The sequence below is a fragment of the Muntiacus reevesi genome, chromosome 1, assembly GCF_963930625.1.
Source record: "Muntiacus reevesi chromosome 1, mMunRee1.1, whole genome shotgun sequence".
Classification (NCBI taxonomy): domain Eukaryota; kingdom Metazoa; phylum Chordata; class Mammalia; order Artiodactyla; family Cervidae; genus Muntiacus; species Muntiacus reevesi.
This window is the reverse complement of record NC_089249.1, coordinates 256,269,637-256,282,907: the sequence shown is the minus strand read 5'-3', so window position 1 is coordinate 256,282,907 and position 13,271 is coordinate 256,269,637. Positions and strand designations below refer to the sequence as shown.

Sequence of the window (13,271 nt, the reverse complement as noted above, 5' to 3'; positions counted from 1 at the left end):
TCAAAGTATTTTTCCTCAGCCTTCAATTACATTTTTAATTTGTTGCCTATTTGAATAATGTCTTGTTTCTCTACTAAATTAGAATTCTGTTCCATGGAGCAGGAAGTCTCTCTCATTTATTTATTCATTCATTCATTTATTCATTTATTATTAACTTCCCATTGCACACCATCACCTATCATAGGGCTTGGCAACTAGTAGGTGTTTTCTAAGTATTTGTCAAATGAATGAATATCATGACACAAGAGGCCATGCTGTTAAGATGCTTAAGAATGTAATTCTCCTCTTTTCCTATCACTTTTGATCTCCCTGAAGACAACAAGAGAAGAAATCTCAGTCTCCTGTATAACGACTATTTACAGAATATGACAGTCATCTTGGAAGCCCAAAGCAGCAAATTCCTCCAACACTAATAGGCATTACAAGCTGTGATGTCAAAGTGGTTGGACAACGCTACTGTGGCCCTCTTATTTTGTGGGGGTTAAAGAGATAAGGGTCCCTCTTTGGTTGTATCATCTCAGCAGCAATCAACTTTAGCTAAATTTGGCGGCTTCCTAACTAGTGCTTCAAAAATCAGAGACTAATATTGGAGGCTCCAGAGAATCAAAATAAAAATCATGCGAAAGAATTGCAACTCTCACAAATAATGCTAAATGTGACAGTGGGACTTTCCTGATGAACTGAAAGGAAGTACTGTATTCTCTTGACTCTAACGTAGACTTCAGGATATATGTGCTGCTTGAGGTTTGGAACTTCAGGGAGTTCTGATTAATAACACAGCTATTCCTGACTGTTTGCTACAAGTGGACCAAGGATTTTTGCCACCTTGTCTAGCACGTTCATTTATGGTCACTCTGCACTGACAGTGGCCCAGAGATACTTTCTAGGGTACTTAAGAATTTCTATTAATAAGTAATCAACTAAAGTGATTTATTGAAGGTATTGTATCACATTTTTTCTCCCCAGAAAGCCCCCAACATAGCTGTTCAGTGAATGAACAATTAGCATTCACCAAAGAGCTGGTACCTTCTGTCTTTGCTTGAAGGAAGTAAACCCTATCCTGCTGTTCTCTCACCAATGGCCTAGAGGTCATCCCTCCTCGAAAGCCCTCACTCTTTAAATAACTCCTACAAGTGGTGTTAGCAGTCCCAAAAAAGAGCAAGCTGGGACCTTTCATACTTCAAACAAACGAATATCTGTCTCTCAAAGAAAGTACACAATGAAGTAGGTTTATGCAACCATTTAAATTATACAAAATTAATGACCCACCTTTGGTAAGGTAGGTAGATAAATAGATGAGAGAGGGAAAGAGAGGTAAAAAAAAATCTCAAAACTTTTATTTTTACAGAGATATTGTTCATATCTATGTTTTCACAAAGAAATATTTAATGCTATATTTAGACAAAATAATCTGTAAACTTTTACTTTGCTTACCGATTTATTTCTTTATTAGAAAATAAATATATATATATATTTGTTTATTGTTGACTGAGAAATGAATAGATAAACTAATCAAAACATTATGTTTTGCTTGCAGTTTGCTTATTGCTTATGTGTTTATTGGGTCTCTTTTCATGGGAATGGGAATGTGCTAAGAGCAGAAATCTTGTATTCCTTGGTCACTATATCATTTCCAGGGCATAAAAAAGTACCTGGCATATACTAAACATTACTTGCTGTTCTTAATAGCAAGCGCTTCACCTTTTAGCGCATATAAATATGCATACGTTACTATATAAGGAGATACCCACATAATCATTGATAATATAGGTCCTGGATGGTTCAAAAGATTTCCATAGGCCATCAGGATCCTGCTTAATCTTTGCTTTCCATGGTGATGCATGCATGTTCTTTACCACCAGCGCCACCTGGAAAGTCCCTCCATGGTGCTAGTGGCTTTAAAATGTTCCCTCCCAACAATAGGGCGACTCCGAAGTATCAGGGGTTATTTTCATCATGTAGAAATTACTCAGACCATTAGGGACGCACTAGTTTGGCATGGGGCCCCAAAAACTGTCACTGAGTCAGAGATCAAACTCTTGAGAGGAAACTGCCAGGCTACAGATCAGCTAGGTGCCATTCCCAAGTGCTTGGACACAAGCAGGGAAGTGCAAAGCATTGAGTACAAGGAAGTGACTCCCTCTCACTGAAACTACCAGAAATTGACTACCACTTAACCAAAACAGAAAGTGATTTCTGACTCTGCAGCGGAACAAAAATATAGACACTCATCTTTTGATCCTAAAAGGCAAGAGTTGTGAGAGAGCCTGGCAATAATGTACAGCAAAGCCAAGGGAATCCTGCACCACAGTAAAAACCTATGCTGGGCACGGTATGGTCCAGGAGGAGAGTGAGACAGCAGCACGCACCACTGTCTGAAACTCGTAGCTAGGTACTTTCACTGCACCATATGCTGGTTTCTTTAAGTAACCCATTACACAGAAATTAAATATCTTGTGACAGATTGTTTTGACAGTGGAAAAAAAGAAAGCGGGAGAGAGTGGGAGAGATTTAATTTTTAAAAAAAAAAAAAATGCATTTGACTGAAGGCAAAACGTTAGGTAGATGTTAATTTAACAGATGTCTAGTTTTGCATCATCAGCCTGAAACGGGCAATTTCTGGCAAGCCTTCCCACCACATCACAACACAAAATCCTCTCAATTCCACATGGATATGCCTTTCACAACCTTCCAAGTGAGCCGTTTTCATTCAAAGGAAAATGCCTGAAATTACTCAGGGAAGATGCTAACACCTGGCAATAGTTTGGAAGGAGGAGTCCATGAATGCACTAAGGTATAATGGAACAAAAGTCGGCTCACAGCAACTTTTTAGCTGTGAGAGAAAGCAGGAGGAAATAAATTCACGCTGCAAAAACAGCTAACGCATCACAAAGTTACCACGTATGATACAATAATTTCAATCCTGCAACTAGTAGCTGGTTTATACATTATACAAATACATCAAATCTCATTTGACATTATGATGATCTATAGAAATCTAATAGTTATTTTTACATAAATATCTAATTTCTATATAACTGCATATAATTGTAGAATATACTGGTTAACCAACGTAATGATTGGTTCAGTATTTGGTAGGCATTTAATTAAACTTGATCAGTTCAGATTTTGTAATTTTATTTTTATTTTAGAGCCAATGGGCTTTCTTTAAGGACATTTTCATAAGCCTTGCAAAGTTCAAGTGTACTAGATACGATGCTCATAATTGTTCATGGGAAAATTGCCTTCTATGTGAAATAAAACAAAGCTTCTAGATTTTGGATTGGTGTTACCCCAATCTTTGCACACTGAAGATATGTTGATATTCATTTCTTGGCAGAAGCCATAAGATTACTCTATTTTGATTAGCTGAAATGAAGCACCACTATAAACATAGACCCTAGGACTGTTCCCATTGTGATAAGTATTTCTGAAAAGAAGAAAGGAAAGTAGGAAAGAAGGGAGAGAGAGGAAAAGCAGAATTCTACTACAAAGGATCAAAAATCTATTCTTGTAGATTCAAAGGCTGTTCTATAATTCTGCAGGATTATTAGTTAGCACTACTTATTTTAATAGCAAAGAACATTTTACAACTAATGTAATAAAACATTTCACTCTCAATAAACTGCAAATTCTACCACTCCTCCCCATCCACAATGCATGGAGATTTCTGATAATTGCAAAATACATGAGCTGATGTGTGTGTGTGTGTGTGTGTGTGTCCATTTGATTCAGCATTTTTATTTTTAGGTATTTAAAGTAAATGGTCTATATCTTGTTTTCTGACAGAATATGGCAAAAGGCCATCTTTAAGGGCTGAGAGAGATTAATGATATGATGGCAACCTTTGGAGAATGAAACAAAATTGGTCTGGTCTCTGAGCAATTCAATACAGGAAAGCATGCGTGTATGTGTGTGTGTGTGTGTGTATGTGTGTACGTGTGTGTGCCTCTGTGACATATAATAAATACTGAGTTATAGAACACTATCCCCAGGTAATTGTATTTTACTTTATAAACATCACAACCATGGGAAATGAGGAAAATTAGCCTTGTGAATTTAAAGAGGCTAAAATGCATATTGGAAAAATATCCAAAAGGGAGCCAGGCAGTTTATACCAACACATAGTCTTCCTCATGAGAGCCGTACCAAGTCAAGGACAGGATCTGAAATTGAAGAAATTGGTAAGGAAAAAAAATTACTTAACTTCTATAAGACTGCAAAAAAGAATAAGAAAAAAAAAAAAAACTGTCAACACAAAGATTCCTTTCTCACTCTCTGAAATTCTAATCCAGTAATCATGTCTGCCTTCTAAAGCACCTTTCATCTGACTATCTCAGAGTCCTTTATGGTATTAAACAGTCACCGAATCCCTTAGGTGGCTAAAATTATTCTAGTCATTTTACAAATGTAGCTCTTCTCTCAAACCTCTCATCCTGGGGAGTGATAAGGAATAAAAATCAGGAATCAACAAATGACCACAGCCCTTATTCCTTGAACCTGCTTAATAATTATTTAGGGGAAAATTCTGTGATTTGCTCTGGGAAAGTGCCCTGAGGAATTAAACGTGGATTTTTGATTTGGTGTTAAGATAACTTACACCAAATGTTAAGTAAGGAATGTATTGTAATGTAAGGAATGTATTTTTCCTCTTATCCTTGTTTCTTTCTTTTCCTCTCCCCTCTTTAACTGGAAGAATTGAAGAATAAGGTGGAATATAATAGAACAGAGAAATAGAAGTAATTTAATATGTAGAACAAATGAGCTTAGTTGATATACCCACATCTTTGGTTCTTAGAGAATATTTAAAAGACTACCATTATTTAATCAGATGACCTTGGACCTGGTTTATGACCTAGCCAAGCCTCAGTTTACACATCTGTAAAGAGAATGGTAAATTATTTAAATTCTAAAGTCTCTGGCAGCTCTACCATGCGGTTCCACATTTAGAGCCAACATAGTTTCTGTATTTTGGCATGAATTATGAAAAGATTTTTAAAAATCTAGATAAATATTTCACAATATTTTCCCAAACTAAGTGTGGTTGAGAAGGAACAACAAGGTCAAAATCATTCTCTTTCCTTCATATGCCACTGTTCCTAGTGAGTCCTGAAGAGCAAATACCCCAAACTGGAGCCCCCTGACAGAGAGATACTAGTCTACCAAAATAAGTGAACTTCAAGTTCAAGTCCCATTAGAATGACTCTGTACTTTACACTGTCATATTATGAATGGATCAAGTGCAGTCAATGTGACTGCCCCTTTGAAGGCGAGATAAGTGGAGCCTCTGTTCCCAGATTACCCAGGAGAGGAGGCTGGCGAGATGACTGAGGTGTCACTTGTGGGAAGGGGAGAGAAATATGGCCCAAGGGTGTTAAACTGTAAATTAACACACTGAAGTTGAGAGAGATTAGTCCAGTCTCTGAGCGTGGAAGAAAGCCAAGGGACCATGGAAGCCCGATGCTCAGTTGTCATCATTTCTGCCTTGAAGGGTGTCCTCTTCTTTGCTTAAGTCAGAGTCCCTGCCAACACGGCTCGGTCAGACAGCGAGATCACGAGCCTCTCAGGTGTAGGCACCCATTCCCAATCAGTCCTACCCGCTCCTTCCTAACTCAGGCTTACCTCTCAAGGAATATTTACCTTCTGTGCAACCTTCTGTCACTTCAATGCTCAGTTCGGTGGCTAGCAAGGACGTCGAGCTGGGCATCCTGGAGAGGTCTGAGCGTCAGAGCCCCAAGTCTCAAATAAAGACTTCCTTTCTGGTCAGGGACTGAGCCCTCAGCAGTATGAAATTCACATTGTAAGGTTCCTGGGCAGGTCATGCCATTTATGAGGGATAATTCTAGAAGACAATGGCTCACTTAATGGACGGATATTGTACAAGTCAGACACTACCTTCTGACATTAAAAAAAAAAAGAGAACTTTCCATGTCGAGCTCTGCAGCAAATGACACAAATCGCCCAGCCCCGTGCATTCTCCCTCAGGTAGTCTATATAACATGATGATGAAGCACGGAGATGCCAGAGGAAAAATAACAGAGTTCAGATCTCTGCTTTCCTACTTCCTGACCGATGTATTTGGATAAGTTATATAATTTCCCAGGGTCTCATACACCCCATCTGTAAAATGCTGATAACATTTCCTAATTCATCGAACTGCTCTGAGCATGGAGTGAGCTGCTTCATATGTGGTAAATATACACGTTACTTTTTTTCTAACAATATTATCATTTGCAAAATAATTATTACACTTGGAGATGCATCCTACTTGACAAAACCAAGTTTTTTCCTTACCAATATTATTGCTGTCATTGGTTTGGATGACCTATGAAGTTTACAAGCATGGTCTTAATTTACCCTTGGAGAGGATAAAAGGGAACCTTGTCCAACAGTCTGGGTAGCAGATATAATCAAGATTATCTTGCCCAAATTAAGAAGACAAAAGTGCAGTTCTAATGCAAGGTACTGTTTAAAGTGCTTTTTAAAGGATTCACAAAACTTTGGATGCATCCATCAATATACAAAACCATATATATTATGTGAAGGCATGAGTCAGATTTTAATGTAAATGTTTTTTGCCTTTTTATTGTATTTGGTATATAATGCATGATGGAGAAATCATACATTTTTGAAGATGTAAAAATTAACTGTGGTTGTTTTCTTCATGTGGGAGGAATGACAATTTTTTTTTTTCCCTGTGCCATGAGATGTGGGATCTTAGTTCCCAGACCAGGGATTGAACTTGTGCTCCCTGCATTGGAAACACTGGACTGCCAAGGAATTCCAATGATATGTTTATCCAGCAAGACGATGCTCTCATTGTAGGACTCCACTTTGCACAGTTGTTTGATATCATTTAAGAAAGGAAGATACTTGATTGATCTGTCCTGGTAAGTCTATTTCTTAAAGTGGCCATTTTAAAATACCATAAAAAAAGATCCAATAGCTTGAATGAAATGATAAAGAAAATAAACAACTAAAAATATGTATTAAGCCAAATAATATGGTTAACAGTGTCAGATATGTCACAAGCATTAGAACAACCTAAGAACTTAGCATTGTTATCTTCATTTAATGAGGGCATTTACTAAACTCAGAGAGTAAATAGTCACACTGCCAAGTCTCAGTTCAAATTCACCTTTCTCAGAATCCAAAATCCACGCTTTTTATATTCATAGCATATACACACTCACAACAAGCTCGATTATTGAAATTGATTAGCATCAACTGGGCTTTCCTGGTGGCTCAGTGGTAAAGAATCTGATTACAATGCAGGAGACGTGGGTTTGATCCCTGGGTCAGGAAGATCCCCTGGAGAAGGAAATGACAACCCACTCCAGTATTCTTGCCTGGGAAATGTTATGGACAGAGGAGCCTGGTGTGCTACAGACCATGGGGTCTCAATGAGTCGGACACAGCTTCACAACTAAGCTTCACACACACACAAAGCATCAGCTGGAAAATATTTCTAGTAATTCGAAAAGAGTCACTGAGAAATGACTATATTGTTGATGGTGATGATGGACTACATATCTGGATGCTACTATAGTAAAAACAAATCTTTGTAAAATATGCTTTCACATGATACTTAGTTATTTGAACAAGTATTAATTCCATTCCCCAGTTACACATGTATTTCTTCATAGCACATTTTTATTGTCTGGAATTGTGTTTTATGTTGCAAGTTTTTTTAAATTTTATGTCCCCCTCTTGAATATCAGCTCCATGAGTTCAGGGCAGAAAACTTGTTTCATTATTATTTCATTATTTCTGATTCCCAAGTCTCCCAGTAGGCACTCAGGCCACATTTTTTGAATGAAAGAATGGGTCATGGATGGATGAATAAATGAATGAATGAATATATTGATACAGCTCTATATAATCATACATATAGATAGGTGTACGTGTTCTAAAACCCAAAGGCTTATTACACAACAAAGCATAAAAGTGTCCTGATAAGTTGAAGATGATGTAAAACCTTAACTTTACACAACTGAAGCTACATACATCCTGTTGCAGCTATCAATATTTCTAAGCTATTACATGATATCGTAAATGTACTCCTGGTATTATTACGCTAAATGATACCATTGATTTCCATGCTGTGTAATAGGATACTTTACAATGCACAGCTCAGGAAGATACCATCTTCTGTGGCTTTTCCATCATAAGCATCACATTCTATGCTAGCATTTCCTCCTGGGCTCCATATCTATCCATCACTAAACAATGAAACATTTATTTATCCATTCACACAAGAGGGTCAACTATACACAATCAGGCAGTGAATTAAAAGGTAATTAAACCCTTTGGAAACCACCCTTCCTCCCAGTACAGAGTTACTCCTTGATTCTATATATCATAAAATATAGCTGAAACCAAATGCGAGTCTTGAGTTGAATTGTCTCCTCCCCAAAAGAAATGTTAAAGTCCTCATCCCCATCATCTCACACTGTGACTGCATTGGGAAATAGGATCACTGCAGATGTAATTATTTTAATTAAGATATGATCATACTGAATTAGGCTGGATCCTAATCCAATGTGACTGGTGTCCTCCAAGATGATGTGAAGACACCAGGAGTACCCCATGTGACAACAGAGGCAAAGACCGGAGGGGTGCAAGCCAGCAAAAACTCACAATTGTTTGCCAACCACCAGGAATGAGGAAGAGGCAAAGAATGGATTGTCCCTGAGAGGCTTCAGAGTGAGAATGGTCTTACTGGCACATTGATTTTGAACTTTGAGACTCTAGAACTATCTGAGCAAAATTTCTGTTGTTTTACGCCACCCAAGGTTGTGTTATTTGTCATGGAGGCCCAAGGAAACTCACACAATCAGCACTGTATTTTGCATAGAAGATAAAAATGCTTGAGGACCATGTTGGGAAATTTTGGGAGGATCAGGCATTGAGGTCAATCATGTTATTACTGAGGGCAGTAGATTGCCAAGATGCCAAAATATTTGTTCCCATTTCTGTACCAAGGCCTTTGTGCTATGTGGCTTTGTCAGTCCTCTCAACAGGAAGTAGAATCTATTTGTCTTCCCCTTTAATTTGGGCTGGTCTTGTGATTTACTTTAACCAATAGATTTAAATCATTTAACCAATAGCTTCTGGTCCTAGTCTACGAGAGGCCTTTCAATGTCTGATTTTACCCTATTGAAAGGTAGTGTCATCATCTGAGAAAGCTCAGGCTAGCCCATAGGAGAATGAAACCACTTGGAATGGCAATGAGCTCCCCATCTAATCCTCCCTAAACCAGAGTTCCTAAGCATAAGTGTGTGTTGGAACCACTTGAAGAACTTATTAAATCAGAATTCTGGGCCCCATGCTTAGGATTTTTGACTCAGCAGCTCTGGGATCAGGGCTTCTTTGGTGGCTTAGTGGTAAAGAACCCACCTGTCAATGCAGGAGATGTGGGTTTGATTCTTGGGTTGGGAAGATCCCCTGGAGAAGGAAATGGCAACCCACTCCAGTATTCTTACCTGGAAAATTCCATGGACAGAGGAACCTGGTGGGCTACAGTCCATAGAGTTGCAAAAGAGTTGGACATGACTGAGTGACTAAACTTTTATTTCTAACAGCTTCCCCAGTGATGATGGTGATGATACTGGTTCAGTGATAACACGTTGAGAATAACTGTCCTAGACCGATCAACCTCCACTCAAGCCCTGAGATGACATGTGACTGATGCCAGGGGAGTCCACTGCCAGGTTGACTCACAAGTTCTTGAGCTCCAGGGTGATTTGGAACATAGCAAGAAATGACTGTCACCTCATGCTATCTGGCATCTTGTGGGAATGACTTCTAACTCATTACGGGCTGTATACAATCTTTTACATTTCCACTGCAAAAGCCGTTTGTGGTTGACTGGAAGAAACTGGAGGATATAATGGTAGGCAAAGTTAAAGTTCTTGCTCAGGGGGAAAATAAAGCCCAATACTATGAAAGATAGCTTTATGGATGCAGGAGTAGGTAAGGACAATGCAAAACCTATGTGGAACAAACAACTGGTTATTATTATTTTTTTTTTCTATTTGAAAATGACCCAGAGATACTTTTCTCAAACTTTAAGGCACTTAAGAATCCCTTAAGAAACTCACTATCATTCAGATTCCAGGGCCTGGCCCCATAGGGACTCCTAGAGAGGCAGATGGGGAGAGAACCAGTAATGTGTATTTTTAAATAACTAACACCATTCAGATTCAAAGACACCAATAAATCACCTGATGGTAAGCTTCTGTGAGGGCCAGACAATGTTTATAAATCTCAGTATGGTTCACATGTACAAAGGTTCTTGAAAAATGTGTTAAACTACCTGCCTGGTTGGGAACATCTTCTCTTCAATAAAGAGAACTTTCTTTGTGACCAATTTCCTCTATTTGTTTTTATAGTCACTTTCCTTTTTTCTCCCCCTCTTTTGGCTTTTAAGTGTGGTAGGAAAAAACCCTCTTGATGGTAGAGTTTAAGGGCTCCTGTTCCCCCTTACCTACCGGCAGCAGATCCTTCATCCACTACTAGGTCATCTCACCCTACCTCCATCCACCTGCTGTCACTCTCTCTAATACAACTTGCCCACTGCCCAGAGCACTTCCAGACTGAGTGGTTACCTTAAGTGCACGGAGTGACCAGTGAGTAAAGTGGGGCTATTCTAGGACACCAGCATCTCCTGTTCTGCCACCGGGAGAGCAACCACCCAAAACAATTCCTGTCTGTACTGCATGGTATGTGATTATATGCTACGTGTCATTGTGATCACATTTTTCAAATTATTGACTTAGGTGCTGGTTACCTAAAATCAATATTATTTCCAAATATTTTCCTAATGCATGTTATTTCAGAGAAAATGTATTAACATTGCTCACAACCCTGAGAGAGATAAAACGGAGGCCATTATATCTTCAGCTTAAACCTCACTTTATATGCTTTCTGCAGTTGGTAGTCTTGTTTCCTAGAAACATATAAAGCAATTTGAATTATGGCCAAATTCCAGTGTAGATATATTGATTCTAGAAGCCAATCTTACTATTTACATCACTGAAATTTGATGGCTGTGTGTGTGTCTTGATTAAAATTCCTGCTGCTCTAAAACACAGAGATTTTTCAGCTACAGAACTTTTTTTTTTTTTTTTTTTAACTTTTCAGTTTACCCCAATCCTTCCTCCTGGAAAACACCTCACCCTCTGAAAACAAAACAAAACAAAAAAGACAAAAAACAAAACCACACACACACACACACACACACACACACACACACACACACATTTTCCTTATAAAAAACAGGCTCCCTGTGGCATTTAATGAGTTACCCATCATTAACTCTGCAGGATACAGTCAATAAATTTAATATGTGTGTACTTAAATGAAAGATCTGACAGCTATGAATTGCAAACAGGAATTTGGTGCAAAAAGAGATTTTTTTTTTTTTATGAGTAAAAGAATAAGAACAACATCATTGGAACTTACGTTAACAATAAATTTTTCCTGGCTACTTCCTTCCTTCAGGTTTTATTAGAAGGAGGAACTGATGCTTAAGGGCATTTGGGGACAAGCTGGGGGTGAAGTACCATACTAGTAGAAGCAGAAATCTCCAGTGAGACCATTTGAGTTCAGTACCTATCTCTTACTCCATCTTATTCATGAATTGGGTGAAGAATTAACACTGTTCCCAGTTCTGGACCATTCATCTTTCCATTTAGAAACCTTCTTAAGAAAGAGGATGAGAAGGAAAACTAATAAAGAAACCTAAATTTATTTTGTTTTTAGGAAGGGTTGGGATCCAGGGAAGTAACTTTTACCATGAATCATGTGCCAAATGAAGTATTTTATCTAAGTAGTTCTATTTAGTTCTAAAAAGTCTCAGTTTTTGTAGATCTATGAAGAAATTAATAATTTCTGTATTATCAACTGAGGCTAAGAAATTTTAAATCACCTACCCCAAGTCACAAAGCTAACACAGTATAGAACTGCTATCAATCTACTTGACTCCCCAAACTGCTCTACTGTATCAAGATATTTACCTTTTAATTTGGGGATGGGCAAAATTTTTTTTCCTATAAAGGGCCAGAGAGTAAATATTTTAGACTTTGAGAGCCATATGGTCTCTGTTGCAACTTCTCAACTCTGCCGTGGTAGACAAAAACAGCCGTAGACAGTGCATAAATGAAGAAGCATGGCTGTGTTCCAATAAAAAAAAGTATGGACGCTGAAATTTGAATTTCATTTAATTTTCATGTGTCATGAAATATCCCTCTTGGTTCTTGTTTTGTTTTTTTTTTCCAACCGTTTGAAAAATGTAGAAACCATTCTCAGTTTACAGTCATACAGAAACACTATGGCTGACTGAATTTGGCCCTGGGGCCTTCATTTGCAAACCTCTCCTTTAATTTCCTAAGCATCTGGAGGTCAGGGGTTGCATTTTTTCTGGTTCTCTGGGTCTTCTGAGAGCCTCCCACAGTGCCTAAAATGGGGCAGGCTCTTGATAACATTTGGTGATTGGATTGAATATGTGGCTCTCAGTGGTGTCATTCTTATCTTTCCAATTGTATATTCCTCAATCTCTCTTTACTAGAGCTTAAATTGCCTCCATTGCTGTAACTTGAAATTTTTTCAAAGGAAACTAAAAGTTGTATCATTTAAAGTTACTGTACCTTAACAAATGCACCTAAAGTGGCACTGTTTTTGCATGCATGAAAGCTCAAAGCCTCAACAACTCCCAAGAGCGATTAATCTTCTAACACTAATTAGATATTTGCTAATTAGCGTCTGATGTGTGAAATGAAAAAACATTTTGAAGCTGAAATGAATAGGGTCTAGAAAGATAGGGCGGTATTCCAGTTCCCCTTTTTCCATATTATTATCATATTTCATAAATATTAATAAGATCACATGATACCAGCTGCTCTATAAAATTATCTCTCTGAACGAAGGCTTTTGTTTGATATAATAGAGATGTGTCAATATTTTGCATATGGAAGAAAGCACTCAATGAAGGAAAGAGTTTTTTTTCCCCTCAGTGTTAAAGAGATGTCATATTTCATGAATCACTTTTATGCTCGATCAACCAGTTTTACTTTTTAGCCTAGACTTCTTCCCATAAGGGAAGGTAGAAAAACCTTTCTCTAAATTATCACTTTTCTTCCTCTCCTATACCTTAATCTTATCTTGGTTTAAAAGAGAACTTAATAGAGTGGAAAGTATCTTAAACCTATGATTCTCTGTGATGAAATAATAGAAATCATTACAGAATGGTCAATTTCAATAAGAAATTT

The 13,271-nt window shown here is 37.9% G+C and overlaps 1 protein-coding gene across 1 annotated transcript in view; it reads right to left on the bottom strand.

The window, feature by feature from the left end:
* Positions 1 to 13,271, bottom strand: part of TENM2 (teneurin transmembrane protein 2) — a 1,359,342-nt gene that overhangs the window by 762,619 nt on the left and 583,452 nt on the right. The gene's annotated exons all lie outside the window — the stretch shown is intronic.